The 20,854-nt window shown below is 43.4% G+C and overlaps 10 non-coding genes and 1 pseudogene across 10 annotated transcripts; all 11 read left to right on the top strand.

The window, feature by feature from the left end:
• The first annotated feature begins 2,193 nt into the window (after positions 1 to 2,193).
• On the top strand, positions 2,194 to 2,408 carry LOC141202617 (U2 spliceosomal RNA; annotated as a pseudogene).
• A 1,112-nt stretch (positions 2,409 to 3,520) lies between these two features.
• On the top strand, positions 3,521 to 3,711 carry LOC141202162 (U2 spliceosomal RNA). Its single transcript, XR_012273444.1, has one exon. It is a non-coding gene; the product is annotated as a U2 spliceosomal RNA (small nuclear RNA).
• A 1,115-nt stretch (positions 3,712 to 4,826) lies between these two features.
• Positions 4,827 to 5,017, top strand: LOC141202163 (U2 spliceosomal RNA). The gene has a single exon (XR_012273445.1). It is a non-coding gene; the product is annotated as a U2 spliceosomal RNA (small nuclear RNA).
• A 1,115-nt stretch (positions 5,018 to 6,132) lies between these two features.
• On the top strand, positions 6,133 to 6,323 carry LOC141202444 (U2 spliceosomal RNA). Its single transcript, XR_012273716.1, has one exon. It is a non-coding gene; the product is annotated as a U2 spliceosomal RNA (small nuclear RNA).
• A 1,114-nt stretch (positions 6,324 to 7,437) lies between these two features.
• On the top strand, positions 7,438 to 7,628 carry LOC141202311 (U2 spliceosomal RNA). The gene has a single exon (XR_012273588.1). It is a non-coding gene; the product is annotated as a U2 spliceosomal RNA (small nuclear RNA).
• Positions 7,629 to 8,746: 1,118 nt separating this feature from the next.
• LOC141202164 (U2 spliceosomal RNA) lies at positions 8,747 to 8,937 on the top strand. The gene has a single exon (XR_012273446.1). It is a non-coding gene; the product is annotated as a U2 spliceosomal RNA (small nuclear RNA).
• A 1,115-nt stretch (positions 8,938 to 10,052) lies between these two features.
• On the top strand, positions 10,053 to 10,243 carry LOC141202165 (U2 spliceosomal RNA). Its single transcript, XR_012273447.1, has one exon. It is a non-coding gene; the product is annotated as a U2 spliceosomal RNA (small nuclear RNA).
• Positions 10,244 to 11,358: 1,115 nt separating this feature from the next.
• Positions 11,359 to 11,549, top strand: LOC141202167 (U2 spliceosomal RNA). The gene has a single exon (XR_012273449.1). It is a non-coding gene; the product is annotated as a U2 spliceosomal RNA (small nuclear RNA).
• Positions 11,550 to 12,667: 1,118 nt separating this feature from the next.
• On the top strand, positions 12,668 to 12,858 carry LOC141202168 (U2 spliceosomal RNA). The gene has a single exon (XR_012273450.1). It is a non-coding gene; the product is annotated as a U2 spliceosomal RNA (small nuclear RNA).
• A 6,193-nt stretch (positions 12,859 to 19,051) lies between these two features.
• Positions 19,052 to 19,245, top strand: LOC141202597 (U2 spliceosomal RNA). The gene has a single exon (XR_012273834.1). It is a non-coding gene; the product is annotated as a U2 spliceosomal RNA (small nuclear RNA).
• Positions 19,246 to 20,363: 1,118 nt separating this feature from the next.
• Positions 20,364 to 20,554, top strand: LOC141202451 (U2 spliceosomal RNA). The gene has a single exon (XR_012273723.1). It is a non-coding gene; the product is annotated as a U2 spliceosomal RNA (small nuclear RNA).
• The last annotated feature ends 300 nt before the right edge of the window (positions 20,555 to 20,854 follow it).

The raw sequence follows: 20,854 nt of genomic DNA on the forward strand, positions 1-20,854 counted from the left end.
GGAGTGCTAAAAAGAGTAAGACTCCTGGGAAAGATGGTATACCTGTAGAGTTGTATGTGAAAGCATGGGAAGTTTTGGGAACAGATTTGACTGAGGTATGTAAGTATATGTGGGTGAATGGTAGGTTGTGTGAATCAATGAAAGAAGGAGTGGTTGTGCTTGTGTATAAAAAGGGTGAGAGGAAACGTTTGGAAAACTGGAGACCAATAACACTGCTGAATTCGGATTATAAGGTCTACAGTAAGTTACTGGCAAATCGTATGCGTGAAGTGATTGGTAGTGTTGTGGAGGAGGACCAAGTATGTGCAGTGCCTGGAAGAAGTATGAGTGATAACTTGTTATTGTTGAGAGATATGATTGGGGATTGCAAGGATAGAAAGCAGAAATGTATGACTTTAGCTATTGATTTTGAGAAGGCGTTTGACAGGGTTTCGCATGTGTTTTTGTTTAAAGTACTGGAAAGAATGGGGTTTCCTAGAGAATTTGTGAATTGTGTAAAATCATTGTATGATTGTGTGTCAAGTGAGTTCTTGGTTAATGGGTGGCTGTGTGACAAAGTGAAGATTAGGTCAGGAGTAAGGCAGGGGTGTCCTATGTCCCCCGTCTTATTTGTATGTGTAATAGAACCATTGTTATGTTTGATTAGACGGGATAAAATGATGAGAGGTTTGTTGGTGCCTGGTAGTGGTGGTAAGCATGTGAAAGTGTTAGGTTATATGGATGATGTTGTGGTTGTGAGTGAAAGTATGGCTTCTTTGAGTAGAATTAAATTGCTTTTGGATTTTTTTGTTGGTGCGTCTGGTTTTAGGGTAAATTGGAATAAATGTAGTTTTAAATGTTTTGGAGATAGTAGTATTCGTATGGATGGTGTAAAGTGTGAAGAGGGTGCAATCAAGATTTTGGGCGTATTATTTAATGATGACTTAAAAGGGAATGAAAGTTGGGAAGAGTGTGGTATGCGGGTTGAACGTAAATTGAATTTTTGGCGAATGAGAGAATTGACTCTGCGTGGTAAGGTGTTAATTATCAAAGCAGTGATTCTCCCTATCCTGCTTTATGTGGCGACTGTTTTTCCTTCTCCTTACAGGAAAATTAAGAGAATAGAGAAGTTGGTATTCACATTCCTGTGGTGTAGTAAGATGGAGAAGTTGAAGCGGGAGAGCCTTTTTAAGGCTTGTCAGCATGGTGGGCTGGCCTTTCCCAATATTGAAGTTTTTTTAGGCCTTAATTATATTAAGACTGTGGTTATTTTGCTGGGTAAAGGCAATAAAGGTGCTTTTATGGCTAATTATTCTGCTGGATGGATGTTGTATGGGTTATGCTGGAGGAAGAGAGATGCGAGTGTGCCTGTGGCCTTTAAGTGTCCTGTTTGGTATGAGGTGATTGAGAAATTTGTGAGAAAGCATGATTTGTTGAGTGTGGGAATGAATGATTTTAGAATGACCAAGAATGTGGTGAAAAGAATGAGTGCAAATGAGGTAGAGTGTAATATTGTTGGGCTGAGAGGGAATGAGGTTTCAGATGCATGGAAGAAGTTAGATACGTATGGGATGTCAAACAAACAGAAGGATGTTGTGTGGATGACTTTACATAATATTTTACCTGTGAGAGAAGTGCAGAAGAAAAGAGAGTTGATAAGAACAGATGTGTGTCCGAGAGTGGGATGTGGTGGTTGTGAGACTGTGAGGCATGTTATGTGGGATTGTGAGTACGCGTACAGTGTGTGGAAGTGTGTAGGTGGATTGTGTAAGGGTTTAGCAGGCGTGAATTTTGTGGATTGGCGTGTGGCGATGTTTGGAATTGGTGCGTGTAGTCGGTCTAAAGATAGAATTTTATGGTTGATAATGGCTTGTGTGATGGAGAGTTTGTGGGATGCAAGGAACCTTGGACTTTTCAAAAGGAAATCTTTATCAGTGAATGAATGTGTTAGACTTATTCTTTCAAGACTATACCTGATATATAAGTTGGACAGCAGAGGCGGTGGTGGCACAGATGCCGAAGGGATTTGGAAATTTAAAAAGTGGCATTACCTTATCAAATACCAGTGATTTTTTTCTTTGTGATTCCTTGAAGTTTCTGCATTTGTGTTACGTAAAGGATGTTCCCTTGTGATTATATTTCGTCTTATACTACTGCTAAATAAATAGAACCATGATGATGAGAAGTTTTAAGTAGCAAATTTTGGAGAAATTCATACTGTTTGCTAAAAAACTAAACTGAATGGTTTAAAAAAAAAAAAAAAAAAAAAAAAAAAATCTGTTCTTATCAGTTTAATATCTGATACGTCCCCTATCTGGGGACCATATATTAAATGGATTTTTAGAACAGGGAGATGGAAAAAGAGCTTGCTCTGTCCACTCCACGCATTGACCTGGTATTGCAGTATCTCCAGGACCGGTGCACCCCTTCTTTAATGCAGTTTCTAAAATCAGAAAGAATTGAATTCAATGTTTTTTGTTCATTTTGCTTGTTTGTCGGATTTTGGGATGGACTCTTTGGCTTTGCTTTTCTTCTCCTCATTGGATTTTTCATGTTCAAAGTTGCAGAAGCCAGATTACAAGCTCATTTTGGTTCAACTTCAGCAACTGTGCATTGCATTGCCATGTAATGTAATGAAATGCTATCTTTCTAGCTCTCCCTTTTTACTTCCTTTTGGATAAACAGACATATTAGGCAAGCATTTTGGAGCTTTCACCTAAATAACTACAGGTGGTGAGATAAGCTGCACAATATAATTGACCTTTCAGTATATTGTTGCACACACACCATCTATTTAGCAAATGCCCTTGTTATCAACAGCAGCCTTTTAAACTCACCTGAGCTAACAGGTATGTGCGCTGGTTACTCTGCTGCGCTTAAAATTTCTTTTTTGGTTTGCTACAATGCCTTTTCTGAAACGTTGTCTCCCTCTGCTGGAACACTGACTTCTTTCATTTAATGCCTGCAGACTATAAAAGAGAACCCAACCCAAAAAGTTTGGTTGATTAGTCTGTGGCATTCTGTTAAACTGTTGCTTATGGCGGTCTCTGTGAGCTTCTCAGCGACATTCAGCCAGCCAGGTATCCTGCCTGCAGTAGATGGAATGTGGCAATGGAACGCTGGCTGCGCGTGTTATAATAGGCTCTGAGCCTTTATATACCTGTGCACAGCAGCAGCCACCTTCAGTCTGCTGCTGGACAGCCAGCAGCAGCAGCAGGAGAGGTATGTAATCAGCAGCCCTCCTGCTAAGGGTAGACAGCTGCTCGTTCCACCCCACCCCCCGCCTTAATTGGTTCTCCTCCCTTCCAACGGTGTTGAGGCGGGTGGGAACAGCAGGGGGTGAAGGTGCTGTGTTTAAAGAGGTGGAGTTATGCAGATCTAAAACGCGTGGATTGCAGCAGCAGCAAGCCGAAAAGTGCAGGCATGTAAGGGATCTAGAGGTTGACAACATGTCTTCTTAACGGGAGTCCAGGAGCTCATCTCCACAAATGGACTTTTCAGGATCCTTGGGTGGCTCCGTAGTTTGAAACCAATTCTGGTTATCGCTTCTCGGCCTTTTGGCTAAGATCAAGTGTAGTATCTGTTCTTATCAGTTTAATATCTGATACGTCCCCTATCTGGGGACCATATATTAAATGGATTTTTAGAACAGGGAGATGGAAAAAGAGCTTGCTCTGTCCACTCCACGCATTGACCTGGTATTGCAGTATCTCCAGGACCGGTGCACCCCTTCTTTAATGCAGTTTCTAAAATCAGAAAGAATTGAATTCAATGTTTTTTGTTCATTTTGCTTGTTTGTCGGATTTTGGGATGGACTCTTTGGCTTTGCTTTTCTTCTCCTCATTGGATTTTTCATGTTCAAAGTTGCAGAAGCCAGATTACAAGCTCATTTTGGTTCAACTTCAGCAACTGTGCATTGCATTGCCATGTAATGTAATGAAATGCTATCTTTCTAGCTCTCCCTTTTTACTTCCTTTTGGATAAACAGACATATTAGGCAAGCATTTTGGAGCTTTCACCTAAATAACTACAGGTGGTGAGATAAGCTGCACAATATAATTGACCTTTCAGTATATTGTTGCACACACACCATCTATTTAGCAAATGCCCTTGTTATCAACAGCAGCCTTTTAAACTCACCTGAGCTAACAGGTATGTGCGCTGGTTACTCTGCTGCGCTTAAAATTTCTTTTTTGGTTTGCTACAATGCCTTTTCTGAAACGTTGTCTCCCTCTGCTGGAACACTGACTTCTTTCATTTAATGCCTGCAGACTATAAAAGAGAACCCAACCCAAAAAGTTTGGTTGATTAGTCTGTGGCATTCTGTTAAACTGTTGCTTATGGCGGTCTCTGTGAGCTTCTCAGCGACATTCAGCCAGCCAGGTATCCTGCCTGCAGTAGATGGAATGTGGCAATGGAACGCTGGCTGCGCGTGTCATAATAGGCTCTGAGCCTTTATATGCCTGTGCACAGCAGCAGCCACCTTCAGTCTGCTGCTGGACAGCCAGCAGCAGCAGCAGCAGGAGAGGTATGTAATCAGCAGCCCTCCTGCTAAGGGTAGACAGCTGCTCGTTCCACCCCACCCCCCGCCTTAATTGGTTCTCCTCCCTTCCAACGGTGTTGAGGCGGGTGGGAACAGCAGGGGGTGAAGGTGCTGTGTTTAAAGAGGTGGAGTTATGCAGATCTAAAATGCGTGGATTGCAGCAGCAGCAAGCCGAAAAGTGCAGGCATGTAAGGGATCTAGAGGTTGACAACATGTCTTCTTAACGGGAGTCCAGGAGCTCATCTCCACAAATGGACTTTTCAGGATCCTTGGGTGGCTCCGTAGTTTGAAACCAATTCTGGTTATCGCTTCTCGGCCTTTTGGCTAAGATCAAGTGTAGTATCTGTTCTTATCAGTTTAATATCTGATACGTCCCCTATCTGGGGACCATATATTAAATGGATTTTTAGAACAGGGAGATGGAAAAAGAGCTTGCTCTGTCCACTCCACGCATTGACCTGGTATTGCAGTATCTCCAGGACCGGTGCACCCCTTCTTTAATGCAGTTTCTAAAATCAGAAAGAATTGAATTCAATGTTTTTTGTTCATTTTGCTTGTTTGTCGGATTTTGGGATGGACTCTTTGGCTTTGCTTTTCTTCTCCTCATTGGATTTTTCATGTTCAAAGTTGCAGAAGCCAGATTACAAGCTCATTTTGGTTCAACTTCAGCAACTGTGCATTGCATTGCCATGTAATGTAATGAAATGCTATCTTTCTAGCTCTCCCTTTTTACTTCCTTTTGGATAAACAGACATATTAGGCAAGCATTTTGGAGCTTTCACCTAAATAACTACAGGTGGTGAGATAAGCTGCACAATATAATTGACCTTTCTGTATATTGTTGCACACACACCATCTATTTAGCAAATGCCCTTGTTATCAACAGCAGCCTTTTAAACTCACCTGAGCTAACAGGTATGTGCGCTGGTTACTCTGCTGCGCTTAAAATTTCTTTTTTGGTTTGCTACAATGCCTTTTCTGAAACGTTGTCTCCCTCTGCTGGAACACTGACTTCTTTCATTTAATGCCTGCAGACTATAAAAGAGAACCCAACCCAAAAAGTTTGGTTGATTAGTCTGTGGCATTCTGTTAAACTGTTGCTTATGGCGGTCTCTGTGAGCTTCTCAGCGACATTCAGCCGGCCAGGTATCCTGCCTGCAGTAGATGGAATGTGGCAATGGAACGCTGGCTGCGCGTGTCATAATAGGCTCTGAGCCTTTATATGCCTGTGCACAGCAGCAGCCACCTTCAGTCTGCTGCTGGACAGCCAGCAGCAGCAGCAGCAGGAGAGGTATGTAATCAGCAGCCCTCCTGCTAAGGGTAGACAGCTGCTCGTTCCACCCCACCCCCCGCCTTAATTGGTTCTCCTCCCTTCCAACGGTGTTGAGGCGGGTGGGAACAGCAGGGGGTGAAGGTGCTGTGTTTAAAGAGGTGGAGTTATGCAGATCTAAAATGCGTGGATTGCAGCAGCAGCAAGCCGAAAAGTGCAGGCATGTAAGGGATCTAGAGGTTGACAACATGTCTTCTTAACGGGAGTCCAGGAGCTCATCTCCACAAATGGACTTTTCAGGATCCTTGGGTGGCTCCGTAGTTTGAAACCAATTCTGGTTATCGCTTCTCGGCCTTTTGGCTAAGATCAAGTATTGTATCTGTTCTTATCAGTTTAATATCTGATACGTCCCCTATCTGGGGACCATATATTAAATGGATTTTTAGAACAGGGAGATGGAAAAAGAGCTTGCTCTGTCCACTCCACGCATTGACCTGGTATTGCAGTATCTCCAGGACCGGTGCACCCCTTCTTTAATGCAGTTTCTAAAATCAGAAAGAATTGAATTCAATGTTTTTTGTTCATTTTGCTTGTTTGTCGGATTTTGGGATGGACTCTTTGGCTTTGCTTTTCTTCTCCTCATTGGATTTTTCATGTTCAAATTGCAGAAGCCAGATTACAAGCTCATTTTGGTTCAACTTCAGCAACTGTGCATTGCATTGCCATGTAATGTAATGAAATGCTATCTTTCTAGCTCTCCCTTTTTACTTCCTTTTGGATAAACAGACATATTAGGCAAGCATTTTGGAGCTTTCACCTAAATAACTACAGGTGGTGAGATAAGCTGCACAATATAATTGACCTTTCTGTATATTGTTGCACACACACCATCTATTTAGCAAATGCCCTTGTTATCAACAGCAGCCTTTTAAACTCACCTGAGCTAACAGGTATGTGCGCTGGTTACTCTGCTGCGCTTAAAATTTCTTTTTTGGTTTGCTACAATGCCTTTTCTGAAACGTTGTCTCCCTCTGCTGGAACACTGACTTCTTTCATTTAATGCCTGCAGACTATAAAAGAGAACCCAACCCAAAAAGTTTGGTTGATTAGTCTGTGGCATTCTGTTAAACTGTTGCTTATGGCGGTCTCTGTGAGCTTCTCAGCGACATTCAGCCGGCCAGGTATCCTGCCTGCAGTAGATGGAATGTGGCAATGGAACGCTGGCTGCGCGTGTCATAATAGGCTCTGAGCCTTTATATGCCTGTGCACAGCAGCAGCCACCTTCAGTCTGCTGCTGGACAGCCAGCAGCAGCAGCAGCAGGAGAGGTATGTAATCAGCAGCCCTCCTGCTAAGGGTAGACAGCTGCTCGTTCCACCCCACCCCCCGCCTTAATTGGTTCTCCTCCCTTCCAACGGTGTTGAGGCGGGTGGGAACAGCAGGGGGTGAAGGTGCTGTGTTTAAAGAGGTGGAGTTATGCAGATCTAAAATGCGTGGATTGCAGCAGCAGCAAGCCGAAAAGTGCAGGCATGTAAGGGATCTAGAGGTTGACAACATGTCTTCTTAACGGGAGTCCAGGAGCTCATCTCCACAAATGGACTTTTCAGGATCCTTGGGTGGCTCCGTAGTTTGAAACCAATTCTGGTTATCGCTTCTCGGCCTTTTGGCTAAGATCAAGTATAGTATCTGTTCTTATCAGTTTAATATCTGATATGTCCCCTATCTGGGGACCATATATTAAATGGATTTTTAGAACAGGGAGATGGAAAAAGAGCTTGCTCTGTCCACTCCACGCATTGACCTGGTATTGCAGTATCTCCAGGACCGGTGCACCCCTTCTTTAATGCAGTTTCTAAAATCAGAAAGAATTGAATTCAATGTTTTTTGTTCATTTTGCTTGTTTGTCGGATTTTGGGATGGACTCTTTGGCTTTGCTTTTCTTCTCCTCATTGGATTTTTCATGTTCAAAGTTGCAGAAGCCAGATTACAAGCTCATTTTGGTTCAACTTCAGCAACTGTGCATTGCATTGCCATGTAATGTAATGAAATGCTATCTTTCTAGCTCTCCCTTTTTACTTCCTTTTGGATAAACAGACATATTAGGCAAGCATTTTGGAGCTTTCACCTAAATAACTACAGGTGGTGAGATAAGCTGCACAATATAATTGACCTTTCTGTATATTGTTGCACACACACCATCTATTTAGCAAATGCCCTTGTTATCAACAGCAGCCTTTTAAACTCACCTGAGCTAACAGGTATGTGCGCTGGTTACTCTGCTGCGCTTAAAATTTCTTTTTTGGTTTGCTACAATGCCTTTTCTGAAACGTTGTCTCCCTCTGCTGGAACACTGACTTCTTTCATTTAATGCCTGCAGACTATAAAAGAGAACCCAACCCAAAAAGTTTGGTTGATTAGTCTGTGGCATTCTGTTAAACTGTTGCTTATGGCGGTCTCTGTGAGCTTCTCAGCGACATTCAGCCAGCCAGGTATCCTGCCTGCAGTAGATGGAATGTGGCAATGGAACGCTGGCTGCGCGTGTCATAATAGGCTCTGAGCCTTTATATACCTGTGCACAGCAGCAGCCACCTTCAGTCTGCTGCTGGACAGCCAGCAGCAGCAGCAGCAGCAGGAGAGGTATGTAATCAGCAGCCCTCCTGCTAAGGGTAGACAGCTGCTCGTTCCACCCCACCCCCCACCTTAATTGGTTCTCCTCCCTTCCAACGGTGTTGAGGCGGGTGGGAACAGCAGGGGGTGAAGGTGCTGTGTTTAAAGAGGTGGAGTTATGCAGATCTAAAACGCGTGGATTGCAGCAGCAGCAAGCCGAAAAGTGCAGGCATGTAAGGGATCTAGAGGTTGACAAGATGTCTTCTTAACGGGAGTCCAGGAGCTCATCTCCACAAATGGACTTTTCAGGATCCTTGGGTGGCTCCGTAGTTTGAAACCAATTCTGGTTATCGCTTCTCGGCCTTTTGGCTAAGATCAAGTGTAGTATCTGTTCTTATCAGTTTAATATCTGATACGTCCCCTATCTGGGGACCATATATTAAATGGATTTTTAGAACAGGGAGATGGAAAAAGAGCTTGCTCTGTCCACTCCACGCATTGACCTGGTATTGCAGTATCTCCAGGACCGGTGCACCCCTTCTTTAATGCAGTTTCTAAAATCAGAAAGAATTGAATTCAATGTTTTTTGTTCATTTTGCTTGTTTGTCGGATTTTGGGATGGACTCTTTGGCTTTGCTTTTCTTCTCCTCATTGGATTTTTCATGTTCAAAGTTGCAGAAGCCAGATTACAAGCTCATTTTGGTTCAACGTCAGCAACTGTGCATTGCATTGCCATGTAATGTAATGAAATGCTATCTTTCTAGCTCTCCCTTTTTACTTCCTTTTGGATAAACAGACATATTAGGCAAGCATTTTGGAGCTTTCACCTAAATAACTACAGGTGGTGAGATAAGCTGCACAATATAATTGACCTTTCAGTATATTGTTGCACACACACCATCTATTTAGCAAATGCCCTTGTTATCAACAGCAGCCTTTTAAACTCACCTGAGCTAACAGGTATGTGCTCTGGTTACTCTGCTGCGCTTAAAATTTCTTTTTTGGTTTGCTACAATGCCTTTTCTGAAACGTTGTCTCCCTCTGCTGGAGCACTGACTTCTTTCATTTAATGCCTGCAGACTATAAAAGAGAACCCAACCCAAAAAGTTTGGTTGATTAGTCTGTGGCATTCTGTTAAACTGTTGCTTATGGCGGTCTCTGTGAGCTTCTCAGCGACATTCAGCCAGCCAGGTATCCTGCCTGCAGTAGATGGAATGTGGCAATGGAACGCTGGCTGCGCGTGTCATAATAGGCTCTGAGCCTTTATATACCTGTGCACAGCAGCAGCCACCTTCAGTCTGCTGCTGGACAGCCAGCAGCAGCAGCAGCAGCAGGAGAGGTATGTAATCAGCAGCCCTCCTGCTAAGGGTAGACAGCTGCTCGTTCCACCCCACCCCCCGCCTTAATTGGTTCTCCTCCCTTCCAACGGTGTTGAGGCGGGTGGGAACAGCAGGGGGTGAAGGTGCTGTGTTTAAAGAGGTGGAGTTATGCAGATCTAAAACGCGTGGATTGCAGCAGCAAGCCGAAAAGTGCAGGCATGTAAGGGATCTAGAGGTTGACAACATGTCTTCTTAACGGGAGTCCAGGAGCTCATCTCCACAAATGGACTTTTCAGGATCCTTGGGTGGCTCCGTAGTTTGAAACCAATTCTGGTTATCGCTTCTCGGCCTTTTGGCTAAGATCAAGTGTAGTATCTGTTCTTATCAGTTTAATATCTGATACGTCCCCTATCTGGGGACCATATATTAAATGGATTTTTAGAACAGGGAGATGGAAAAAGAGCTTGCTCTGTCCACTCCACGCATTGACCTGGTATTGCAGTATCTCCAGGACCGGTGCACCCCTTCTTTAATGCAGTTTCTAAAATCAGAAAGAATTGAATTCAATGTTTTTTGTTCATTTTGCTTGTTTGTCGGATTTTGGGATGGACTCTTTGGCTTTGCTTTTCTTCTCCTCATTGGATTTTTCATGTTCAAAGTTGCAGAAGCCAGATTACAAGCTCATTTTGGTTCAACGTCAGCAACTGTGCATTGCATTGCCATGTAATGTAATGAAATGCTATCTTTCTAGCTCTCCCTTTTTACTTCCTTTTGGATAAACAGACATATTAGGCAAGCATTTTGGAGCTTTCACCTAAATAACTACAGGTGGTGAGATAAGCTGCACAATATAATTGACCTTTCAGTATATTGTTGCACACACACCATCTATTTAGCAAATGCCCTTGTTATCAACAGCAGCCTTTTAAACTCACCTGAGCTAACAGGTATGTGCTCTGGTTACTCTGCTGCGCTTAAAATTTCTTTTTTGGTTTGCTACAATGCCTTTTCTGAAACGTTGTCTCCCTCTGCTGGAGCACTGACTTCTTTCATTTAATGCCTGCAGACTATAAAAGAGAACCCAACCCAAAAAGTTTGGTTGATTAGTCTGTGGCATTCTGTTAAACTGTTGCTTATGGCGGTCTCTGTGAGCTTCTCAGCGACATTCAGCCAGCCAGGTATCCTGCCTGCAGTAGATGGAATGTGGCAATGGAACGCTGGCTGCGCGTGTCATAATAGGCTCTGAGCCTTTATATACCTGTGCACAGCAGCAGCCACCTTCAGTCTGCTGCTGGACAGCCAGCAGCAGCAGCAGCAGCAGGAGAGGTATGTAATCAGCAGCCCTCCTGCTAAGGGTAGACAGCTGCTCGTTCCACCCCACCCCCCGCCTTAATTGGTTCTCCTCCCTTCCAACGGTGTTGAGGCGGGTGGGAACAGCAGGGGGTGAAGGTGCTGTGTTTAAAGAGGTGGAGTTATGCAGATCTAAAACGCGTGGATTGCAGCAGCAAGCCGAAAAGTGCAGGCATGTAAGGGATCTAGAGGTTGACAACATGTCTTCTTAACGGGAGTCCAGGAGCTCATCTCCACAAATGGACTTTTCAGGATCCTTGGGTGGCTCCGTAGTTTGAAACCAATTCTGGTTATCGCTTCTCGGCCTTTTGGCTAAGATCAAGTGTAGTATCTGTTCTTATCAGTTTAATATCTGATACGTCCCCTATCTGGGGACCATATATTAAATGGATTTTTAGAACAGGGAGATGGAAAAAGAGCTTGCTCTGTCCACTCCACGCATTGACCTGGTATTGCAGTATCTCCAGGACCGGTGCACCCCTTCTTTAATGCAGTTTCTAAAATCAGAAAGAATTGAATTCAATGTTTTTTGTTCATTTTGCTTGTTTGTCGGATTTTGGGATGGACTCTTTGGCTTTGCTTTTCTTCTCCTCATTGGATTTTTCATGTTCAAAGTTGCAGAAGCCAGATTACAAGCTCATTTTGGTTCAACTTCAGCAACTGTGCATTGCATTGCCATGTAATGTAATGAAATGCTATCTTTCTAGCTCTCCCTTTTTACTTCCTTTTGGATAAACAGACATATTAGGCAAGCATTTTGGAGCTTTCACCTAAATAACTACAGGTGGTGAGATAAGCTGCACAATATAATTGACCTTTCAGTATATTGTTGCACACACACCATCTATTTAGCAAATGCCCTTGTTATCAACAGCAGCCTTTTAAACTCACCTGAGCTAACAGGTATGTGCGCTGGTTACTCTCCTGCGCTTAAAATTTCTTTTTTGGTTTGCTACAATGCCTTTTCTGAAACGTTGTCTCCCTCTGCTGGAACACTGACTTCTTTCATTTAATGCCTGCAGACTATAAAAGAGAACCCAACCCAAAAAGTTTGGTTGATTAGTCTGTGGCATTCTGTTAAACTGTTGCTTATGGCGGTCTCTGTGAGCTTCTCAGCGACATTCAGCCAGCCAGGTATCCTGCCTGCAGTAGATGGAATGTGGCAATGGAACGCTGGCTGCGCGTGTCATAATAGGCTCTGAGCCTTTATATACCTGTGCACAGCAGCAGCCACCTTCAGTCTGCTGCTGGACAGCCAGCAGCAGCAGCAGCAGCAGGAGAGGTATGTAATCAGCAGCCCTCCTGCTAAGGGTAGACAGCTGCTCGTTCCACCCCACCCCCCGCCTTAATTGGTTCTCCTCCCTTCCAACGGTGTTGAGGCGGGTGGGAACAGCAGGGGGTGAAGGTGCTGTGTTTAAAGAGGTGGAGTTATGCAGATCTAAAACGCGTGGATTGCAGCAGCAGCAAGCCGAAAAGTGCAGGCATGTAAGGGATCTAGAGGTTGACAACATGTCTTCTTAACGGGAGTCCAGGAGCTCATCTCCACAAATGGACTTTTCAGGATCCTTGGGTGGCTCCGTAGTTTGAAACCAATTCTGGTTATCGCTTCTCGGCCTTTTGGCTAAGATCAAGTGTAGTATCTGTTCTTATCAGTTTAATATCTGATACGTCCCCTATCTGGGGACCATATATTAAATGGATTTTTAGAACAGGGAGATGGAAAAAGAGCTTGCTCTGTCCACTCCACGCATTGACCTGGTATTGCAGTATCTCCAGGACCGGTGCACCCCTTCTTTAATGCAGTTTCTAAAATCAGAAAGAATTGAATTCAATGTTTTTTGTTCATTTTGCTTGTTTGTCGGATTTTGGGATGGACTCTTTGGCTTTGCTTTTCTTCTCCTCATTGGATTTTTCATGTTCAAAGTTGCAGAAGCCAGATTACAAGCTCATTTTGGTTCAACTTCAGCAACTGTGCATTGCATTGCCATGTAATGTAATGAAATGCTATCTTTCTAGCTCTCCCTTTTTACTTCCTTTTGGATAAACAGACATATTAGGCAAGCATTTTGGAGCTTTCACCTAAATAACTACAGGTGGTGAGATAAGCTGCACAATATAATTGACCTTTCAGTATATTGTTGCACACACACCATCTATTTAGCAAATGCCCTTGTTATCAACAGCAGCCTTTTAAACTCACCTGAGCTAACAGGTATGTGCGCTGGTTACTCTGCTGCGCTTAAAATTTCTTTTTTGGTTTGCTACAATGCCTTTTCTGAAACGTTGTCTCCCTCTGCTGGAACACTGACTTCTTTCATTTAATGCCTGCAGACTATAAAAGAGAACCCAACCCAAAAAGTTTGGTTGATTAGTCTGTGGCATTCTGTTAAACTGTTGCTTATGGCGGTCTCTGTGAGCTTCTCAGCGACATTCAGCCAGCCAGGTATCCTGCCTGTAGTAGATGGAATGTGGCAATGGAACGCTGGCTGCGCGTGTCATAATAGGCTCTGAGCCTTTATATACCTGTGCACAGCAGCAGCCACCTTCAGTCTGCTGCTGGACAGCCAGCAGCAGCAGCAGCAGCAGGAGAGGTATGTAATCAGCAGCCCTCCTGCTAAGGGTAGACAGCTGCTCGTTCCACCCCACCCCCCGCCTTAATTGGTTCTCCTCCCTTCCAACGGTGTTGAGGCGGGTGGGAACAGCAGGGGGTGAAGGTGCTGTGTTTAAAGAGGTGGAGTTATGCAGATCTAAAACGCGTGGATTGCAGCAGCAGCAAGCCGAAAAGTGCAGGCATGTAAGGGATCTAGAGGTTGACAACATGTCTTCTTAACGGGAGTCCAGGAGCTCATCTCCACAAATGGACTTTTCAGGATCCTTGGGTGGCTCCGTAGTTTGAAACCAATTCTGGTTATCGCTTCTCGGCCTTTTGGCTCAGATCTGTAATGGGTCTAGTCATTTGGCTGTCTGTGCGTTAACTCTTGGCCCTGTGGCATCGCCATTTTATGGCTTAAGCCACTTGCTGCTATAAGGAGTTGGCCAGTAGACACGACTAGCGATAATGGGACGCATTCGATACGCTGGGCCCGGTGAGGCTCGAGTGAAGTTTGGAATCCAGATTGATGTGGAAGAAGGCAAAGAAGGAATCTTTACCCTCAGCTTCGTGGTGAAGGAGATTTTGTTTGGACTCCTTGAAGTGAAGAAGGAAGAAATCTTGTGCCTCCAGCAATTCAAAAGCAAGTATAATCTTGTATTTACTTCTATGGCTGTTTGCAACAATTTCTATGATTGTTTGAAAAAGAATCTGGACAATCAATATTTGGATGGGCTGACTTTTGTCATCTTGTATTGCTCCAAAGAGGTACCTTTGACTGTTTTCATGTACAACCCACATGTGGACTTGGCTTTGATTTATGCCTTTCTAAATAGGCACTGCTATATTACCAAGGTGGCAGTAAAAGTCATGAATGAGGAGGAACTATGGACCGGTAAATATCGTTTCATGGTCAAGTTCCGGGAAAGTCCTGATGAACCAGGGGGTATACATTATCCTCCATCAAATTTTTCCATTGGGAGTGAGCGGGGTTACCTGTTCTTCCCCAATGCGCCCAGGTTTTGTCGTCATTGTAGGAGGTATGGCCATACTCAGGAAGCATGCGACATCAGACAGATTATTTGCAGGAAGTGCAATGAGGTGGGTCATTCTTCCAATAATTGCAAAAATGAAATAGTCTGTAACCTCTGCGGAGAGAAGGGGCATGCCTTCAGAGACTGTATATTCCATCCTGGTTCATATGCGGGGGCAGCGGGAAGGGGAAGGAGAAGAAATGAATCTCCTGCACCCACAGCTACAACTCCGACTGCTCCAACTCCGACTGCTCCGATATCTACTCTGGCTTTCCTGGATGAGGAGGAGGCTCGGGTTGCTTTTCCAGAACTGGTTCGTGTGAATGTAAGAGGAAATATGGAGCTGGCACCTGAGCCACCGGTGCAGAGGGCCGCGTCTGTGGCTTCAGATGTCAGTGAGTCTGAGACGATAACTGATGATCGCATAGGCATGGAAGTGGCCCCGGTGGAGGATCTGGAGGCTGAAATTCCAGACATGATGGTTACATTGCAGGGGGAAGAGGAGTCTGATCTGACCAGAACACCGCATGTGGCCTGGAGCGATGTCGTTTCTGACCTTGAGGAGGAGGGATGTCAGGGGGACTTTGACCCCCAGCGGCGGGATTATAGTTCAGATGAAGATGGAGGCGCTTCAGTGAAGAAAAAGAAGAAAACTGAACCATCCTTTTCCCCTTTAAGTGACTGCAGTGTGAGTCCAGCCCGGGTGTACCCTACTGCATCCGATCCCCAAGATGTGTCTTTTTTGGGGGAAGGCACAAACTACGATATCTGCACGTCCAGCGTCCTACCCCCAGAAGGGTTAGGATGATGTACAGGTGGGCATGTTGTCGTGACCTGCCACATCAAATTAATAGATGGGTGCCCAAGTTGCTCTCAGCATCTTGTCGCTAAATGTTCGGCTGATTAAATCTGAGTCGAGAAGAGTGGCAATTTTGGACTACTTGAGCAACTTGGATGCGGACGTATACTGTGTCCAGGAGTGTGGGATCTCCGATCCCTTAAGTGAAAATGCATGGCCTTTAGGTCAAAGTGTGTGGTCTGGTTCTGTATGTAATAAAAATTGTGGGGTAGGTGTTTTGGTGAAGGGTTATAGTGTTAAGATAGAAAGTTACATGGTGGTGGAGGCGGGGAGGTGTGTAATATGTGAGTTAAATTGTAGGGGGTGGAGGGTTAGGGTGGTAAATATGTATGCACCAATAGATAAAGGGGAGAGGCTGGAAATTTTTGAGAAATTATGTTTTTTTTTATCTGGCAAAATGCCAATAATTTTTGTTGGAGATTTCAATTGTGTGACGGAGGGGGATAAGATGGATGTTACAGGTAAAAGACTCAAGAGTCTTGTGGCGGATTTTTCCTTACAGGATGCTGCGGAAGTTTTTTTAGGTAATCCACCTCCTGCGACCTATAAGGCCGACAGGGGAGGCATAGAGTCTAGAATAGACCGTATCTTCTTTTCTTCACAAAATGTTATTTGTAGGAATTTCCAGCAGGAAGATGTTCCCTTCTCTGACCATGTGTGTTTGAGGGCACGTCTAGAAGGTAAGATTTCCTTTGTATATGGTGGTGGCGTGTGGAAACTTAATGTGCGTTTGCTGGAAGATAATAGGATCATGCGTGATTTTAGGCGAATGTATGTTAGGTGGAGGGATAAAAAAAGTGATTTCAGGAATGTGCTTGAGTGGTGGGACTGGATGAAGAGTGAGATTGGTTTTTTCTTTAGAAAAAGGGGCAGGAGGAAAGCAGCAATGAATAGAGCAAAATTTAATGATTTAAGCTCTAGACTGGAGTGGCTGAGGAAGTTAAGGATGATTGGAGTGGATGTGGATGTTTTGATGTGTCAAGTGAAAGAAGAGATTAAGAAATATATTGAGGGTAAAGGGAAAGAAATTATTTACCATTCTAAGATTGAACATTTGGAGAAAAATGAGAAATGCACAAGGTTTTTTTTCAAAAAAGTTTTTGGGAAGAAAGTAGATATGGATGAGGTGGTGAATGGTGATGGGGTGTGTGTGAGTGGGAAGGATGTGATGCAGGAGGTGGTGTTGTTTTATAAGGAGTTGTATGGGGAAAAATGGGTTGATGATAGGATGTTGACTGATGCTTTGGGGTGTTTAGAAGGTTGTTTGGGTGAGGATGAACGTGAAATATTGGATGATGTAATTGTGTTGGATGAAGTTAAAAAAGTGGTGATGTCTGCGAGTAAGAATAAAACACCTGGGAAGGATGGACTGCCCGTGGAGTTATATGTTAAGGAATGGGACACGATGGGAAATGACTTATTGGAGGTGTGCCAGTATATGTTCACGGAGAATATGTTGAGTGAATCTATGAGAGATGGGGTGGTGGTTTTGGTTCATAAGAAAGGTGATAAAAAGGATTTGGGGAATTGGAGGCCAATCACCCTTTTGAATGCAGACTATAAGGTGTTTAGTAAATTGTTGGCTAGCCGGATGCGGGAAGTGATTGGCGGTGTGGTGGATGAAGATCAAGTGTGTGCAGTGCCTGGGAGAAGTATGACTGAAAATTTGGTGTTGTTGCGTGATGTGATTGGGGATTGTATGAGTCGTAAGCAGAAATGTTTGTTGTTTTCGGTTGATTTTGAAAAAGCTTTTGACCGTGTGTCACATAGCTTTATGTTTAAGGTTTTGTCTAAGATGGGTTATTCCAGGAATTTTGTAAACTGTGTTAGGAGTTTGTATTGTAATGTTTCAAGTGAATTTTTGGTGAATGGGTGGTTGAGTGAGAAAGTGAGAATTAAATCAGGAGTGCGTCAGGGGTGCCCTATGTCCCCTTTTTTGTTTATTAGTGTGATTGAAGTGTTGATGTGTATGGTTAGGAAGGATAAGGTTATGAGAGGTGTGATGATTCCTGGGAGTAATGGAAAGGATGTGAGAATTCTAGGTTACATGGATGATGTAGTGATTGTGAGTGGGAATATGGCTGCGATGAGTAGGGCAAGGTTGATATTAAGTTTGTTTTGTAGTGTCTCAGCTTTTAAGGTCAATTGGACTAAGAGTTCCTTTAAATGTTTTGGTGAGAGGAATGTACGGATGGATGGTGTGAGGTGTGAGGATGGTGCAATAAAGGTGCTTGGGATTAAGTTTAATGATGATTTGAAAGGAAATGAGAGTTGGGAACATTGTGGGGTGAGAGTGGTGGGCAAGTTGAATTTTTGGCGAATGAGAGAATTAACTCTGACTGGGAAAGTTCTGATTATTAAGGCGGTTATTTTGCCTATTTTGTTGTTTGTTGCGAATGTATATCCTGCTGCTTTTAAGAAAATTAGGAAAACTGAGAAATTCATCTTTAATTTTCTTTGGGGAAGTCGCATGGAGAAATTGAAACGGGAATATGTCTATAAGTTATGTGTAAATGGTGGTTTGGATTTTCCAAATATTGATTTCTTTTTAGGGATTAGTTACGTGAAAATGGTGGTGGTGGTTCTAGGGAAAAGTAATAAGTGTGCTTATATGATGAAGTATTCGGCTGGATGGATGCTTTATGGCTTAAAGTGGGTCAAAAGGGATGCTAGAGTGCCTGTTGCTTTTAAGTGTCCTGTATGGTATGGTTGTGTTGAGAAATTTGTAAGGAAGTATGATTTGTTGTCCGTTAACATGAGTGATTTTAGGCAAAAGAAGAAAGTCATTAGGATGGTGCGTGAGCGTGAGGTGGTATGTAATATCAATGGGTTGAGAGGGGAGGAAGTAACCGAGATGTGGAGAAAATTAAGTATAGATGGTTTGACTAACAGACAGAGAGATATCGCTTGGATGATATTGCATGACATTTTGCCTGTTAGAGATGTGCAAAAGAAGAGGGATTTAGTTAAATCTGAGGTATGCCCGAGGGATGGATGTGGTTTGAGAGAGCATGTTAGACATATGGTATGGGATTGTGATTTTGCATATGATGTATGGAAGGGTATAGGGGGACTTTGCAAGGAATTGGTGGGTGTAAAGTATGTAAATTGGAAACTTGCTATGTTTGGGATGGGTGCATGTAGTAGAATTAAGGATAGGATTTTATGGTTGTTGGTGGTGTGTGTAATTGAAAGTTTGTGGGATGCGAGGAATTTGTTAGTTTTTAAAAGGAAGAAAATGTCAGTTAATGAATGTTTGAGATTGATTCTGTCACGTATGTATGTAATATACCTCTGGGATCAGGAACGTGGAAGTATTATAGATGTTGAAGGGATCTGGAAGTTTAAAAAGTGGAGGTTTTTGGTAAAGTTTAATTAGTAGTGTATAATGTACCTGATGATAAGGTTTGGTTTTATTTTTGATTATATACCAAGTGTGATGAAAGGCTAAGTGTCAATGAAAGGCTTTTGTAAGTCGATTTGATTGAGCTTATGCTCCGGCCTATCTGATTTGGTTAAAAAAAAAAGAGAAAAAAAAAAAAATCTGTTCTTATCAGTTTAATATCTGATACGTCCCCTATCTGGGGACCATATATTAAATGGATTTTTAGAACAGGGAGATGGAAAAAGAGCTTGCTCTGTCCACTCCACGCATTGACCTGGTATTGCAGTATCTCCAGGACCGGTGCACCCCTTCTTTAATGCAGTTTCTAAAATCCGAAAGAATTGAATTCAATGTTTTTTGTTCATTTTGCTTGTTTGTCGGATTTTGGGATGGACTCTTTGGCTTTGCTTTTCTTCTCCTCATTGGATTTTTCATGTTCAAAGTTGCAGAAGCCAGATTACAAGCTCATTTTGGTTCAACTTCAGCAACTGTGCATTGCATTGCCATGTAATGTAATGAAATGCTATCTTTCTAGCTCTCCCTTTTTACTTCCTTTTGGATAAACAGACATATTAGGCAAGCATTTTGGAGCTTTCACCTAAATAACTACAGGTGGTGAGATAAGCTGCACAATATAATTGACCTTTCAGTATATTGTTGCACACACACCATCTATTTAGCAAATGCCCTTGTTATCAACAGCAGCCTTTTAAACTCACCTGAGCTAACAGGTATGTGCGCTGGTTACTCTGCTGCGCTTAAAATTTCTTTTTTGGTTTGCTACAATGCCTTTTCTGAAACGTTGTCTCCCTCTGCTGGAACACTGACTTCTTTCATTTAATGCCTGCAGACTATAAAAGAGAACCCAACCCAAAAAGTTTGGTTGATTAGTCTGTGGCATTCTGTTAAACTGTTGCTTATGGCGGTCTCTGTGAGCTTCTCAGCGACATTCAGCCAGCCAGGTATCCTGCCTGCAGTAGATGGAATGTGGCAATGGAACGCTGGCTGCGCGTGTCATAATAGGCTCTGAGCCTTTATATACCTGTGCACAGCAGCAGCCACCTTCAGTCTGCTGCTGGACAGCCAGCAGCAGCAGCAGCAGCAGGAGAGGTATGTAATCAGCAGCCCTCCTGCTAAGGGTAGACAGCTGCTCGTTCCACCCCACCCCCCGCCTTAATTGGTTCTCCTCCCTTCCAACGGTGTTGAGGCGGGTGGGAACAGCAGGGGTTGAAGGTGCTGTGTTTAAAGAGGTGGAGTTATGCAGATCTAAAACGCGTGGATTGCAGCAGCAGCAAGCCGAAAAGTGCAGGCATGTAAGGGATCTAGAGGTTGACAACATGTCTTCTTAACGGGAGTCCAGGAGCTCATCTCCACAAATGGACTTTTCAGGATCCTTGGGTGGCTCCGTAGTTTGAAACCAATTCTGGTTATCGCTTCTCGCCCTTTTGGCTAAGATCAAGTGTAGTATCTGTTCTTATCAGTTTAATATCTGATACGTCCCCTATCTGGGGACCATATATTAAATGGATTTTTAGAACAGGGAGATGGAAAAAGAGCTTGCTCTGTCCACTCCACGCATTGACCTGGTATTGCAGTATCTCCAGGACCGGTGCACCCCTTCTTTAATGCAGTTTCTAAAATCCGAAAGAATTGAATTCAATGTTTTTTGTTCATTTTGCTTGTTTGTCGGATTTTGGGATGGACTCTTTGGCTTTGCTTTTCTTCTCCTCATTGGATTTTTCATGTTCAAAGTTGCAGAAGCCAGATTACAAGCTCATTTTGGTTCAACTTCAGCAACTGTGCATTGCATTGCCATGTAATGTAATGAAATGCTATCTTTCTAGCTCTCCCTTTTTACTTCCTTTTGGATAAACAGACATATTAGGCAAGCATTTTGGAGCTTTCACCTAAATAACTACA

Source organism: Phyllobates terribilis, unplaced genomic scaffold (assembly GCF_046119375.1).
Source record: "Phyllobates terribilis strain yellow unplaced genomic scaffold, ASM4611937v1 Scaffold_123__1_contigs__length_5148117, whole genome shotgun sequence".
NCBI lineage: Eukaryota > Metazoa > Chordata > Amphibia > Anura > Dendrobatidae > Phyllobates > Phyllobates terribilis.